The sequence below is a fragment of the Brassica napus genome, chromosome A8 (genome assembly GCF_020379485.1).
Source record: "Brassica napus cultivar Da-Ae chromosome A8, Da-Ae, whole genome shotgun sequence".
Lineage (NCBI taxonomy): Eukaryota > Viridiplantae > Streptophyta > Magnoliopsida > Brassicales > Brassicaceae > Brassica > Brassica napus.
Genome location: NC_063441.1, coordinates 4,525,984 through 4,529,136, shown reverse-complemented (window position 1 = coordinate 4,529,136; position 3,153 = coordinate 4,525,984).

Sequence of the window (3,153 nt, the reverse complement as noted above, 5' to 3'; positions counted from 1 at the left end):
AAGATCATCCCAAAGAGTTTTCAAAGCAGTATAATACTCAGAGAGATTCATAGTGCCCTATTGTAAAGACCAGATCTTTTAAGTAAGCTGATAAGATCGAGGAAGGTTAGTGATATGAAAGCGAACCATCAGATCTTTCCAGATCTCAGCAGCGTCATTGAAACGAAGAATGCTCTTATAGATCTGCTTTGTAACGGAGTTCAATAGCCAAGACTTTACCATACTGTTACATCGTGACCAGATCCGAAAGCTAGGATGAGATTCTGATGGTCTAGGAAGAGATCCATCAATGAAAGCTAGTTTGTTCTTCGCATCAAGAGCAACAGACATAGCAATCTTCCAGGAATTAAAATTAGTGCCATCGAGTACCTCAGAGACGATAACATGACCCGGACTATCACCATTTGTAAGAGTGTAAGGTGAGTAGTTGATATCCGAGAAATCGATCGGAGGGAACATCGAAGGTTTTGGAGCTGAAGGAAACGCCGGAGGAACGGAAGGAAACACCGGGGGCTGTTGGATCGGAACATTCGACCCGATCGGAGAAGAACCAGAAGCAGAATCTTCGCGTCGTGGAGTTTTCTCAGCTGACGCCACCGATTTACCTACGCGATGCCGTAAACGTCGTACGGAGACCATCGCGAGAGTCGATGACGAAGAACTGACGTGAAACGAAGAAGAACGATCAACCGGAGGATGATCGGAATGAGAACGCCGGAGCAAAATGCTCTGATACCATATTAGAGAAAGTGGATAATCTCTTAATTTCTAATTAAAAGTAATGATTACATTAATCACACCTCTTATAGATCTGAGTGTGTGTAACAAACTATTAAACAAGATAACAAAATATTAAACCGGTCGGTTCAGCATATTAAACCGACTAATATATTTACATACTCTGTTAGTGGTGGTTGCCACAAACATCAATCCCAAGTTAGTTAGTGGCATAAGTGGACCACCATTTCTAAAACATGTTATTCAAGTGTCTTATAACATGTTAATTGATTGTTTTAAGTATTATTTCAGGGCTGATGCCATCTCTGCTACTAATTTCTATTTTGGTATGAGTATGATGCTAGGAAAAGTTTTCTTGAGTGAAAACTTTTCGTGAATCATGGTAACTGTGTTGTTAATGGTGATGTCGTCGGTGGGGGAAGTGAGACAATTGATCCAAGTAACAGCTCTATCGCTGGAAGCACAGACGAGGATACACCTGTGAAGCAAGTTGGGTGCACTGGAAAGAAGCCACGCATTAACCAAGTCAAAAAACTGGATGACCTGTTTAATGAAATTTCCCAAATCCTTTTTTTTTTGGTCTAATTGTTAAAAGAGTACTTCAAATCTTTTCCATATTTTGTTTTGTCGCTATAATTTGTAAGATATTTGCACCGTCACAGACCTTTGAAATCAATAAATTAAAAATTCATGCTACACCACCCTTTTTCTTTTCCTAACTAAGCATCATTAATATATAAAAAAATCAAATAAATCTGGTTTACTACAATCTCGTAATAAATGAATTCACATTATAATAGATACGTGGCAGCTCACAACAATTTGATAATAAGTATGCAAATGCGTTTACACTATATTCATAAATGTTTTCACACTATATATTTTGTATTTTTTTTAATATAAAACTCACATGCATGGTTCCAATAAAACTTTGGAATTTTCTATTAGAATCAAAACAAATAACGAATTAAAAGCTAAACTATACATACATATATATATAGTTTACATATAAAGTTGGGCAAAATATTTATAAATTTTGATTTGATTCGTTATCCGTTTTGATTTGAACCAAAAAATATGGATATCCGTAACTCTACGAAGCAAATCAAATACTAAAATACAATATAAAAAAAAAGCAAATCACAAATACCAATATTTTTAGGAACGAATATCTAATTTGATCTGTTATATACACATATATACATATATGTACAGAATTATATATATATATATATATATATATATATATATTTATATGTTATATATATATTTTATAGTTTATATAAGTTTTACAATATTTTTATGAATTAAATTTATTATACTAGGTATTAAAATTTAAAATTTAAATACTATTTTATTTTTGTAATAAAATGTTATTATTAAAATTTCAATTATTTTTAAAATTTTATTTTATCTGTGGATCAAATCAGATATTCTTTAAAAATTCTAAATCATTTCGGATATCAGAGTCACCGACTATCCAGGTGGCTAAAGATAGAATCGACATGAATGTCTCCAAATACCCGGATATTCGATATGTGCCCACCTCTATTTACGAATACAATTTATTTTTCTGTATATGAAAAACATTCACTAATGTCAACGCCTTTTTAATTTTTAATTAATTTTAATTTTATCTTTCATGTATTATTTTGAATAAAATGTTATTTAATATTAATTAACAATATCTTTATATATTTGTCAACTATTTTTGTATACTTTTATATACATATACATGCGCACCTTGATGTGAGCACTTTGTAAGTAAGTATTTATCACAACTGAAGTATCAAATTTTTTTTGGAAGTTGAAATATTTTTTTCTTAATGCTTCTTTCACCGACCAAATTGTAGTGAAATGATTTGTCTTAATAATAACTTTTCTTTTTCTTATCCATTTACAAACTATGATATGAAACAATTGGTTCGACATGATGATTATCTAAAATTCATAACATGAAAATAAACAAATAATAGTATTTTTTGATTTTTACCAAAAAAACTAAAAAAATCAAACATTCTAACCGAATAAACCAACATAAATATTAGTTTAAAATAATAGTTATATTTTAAGAGACTAAAAACCAAAAAAATAACTTAACACCGAACCGATATCCAGATTAATAATGTGTTTTTATTAAAAAATAACAAAAGTAATAATCACATCCAGCGCAAAGCGCGAGTTATTACCTAATTTGCATATTAACGACTACTAACATGGTATTTCGAAACAATAACCTTGAAATAAAGAAAACAATAAACCCTATCACACACCGTCTAATTCAACCATCTACGTCTCGGGCTCTCGGTGTTGCTCTCTCTCCGCACGACAGCAAAATGTTTGAGTTACACCCAAATTATTACACTACGTTAATTTTATTCCACTACGTGATTTTTAGGAGTTAGGACTTGCGTG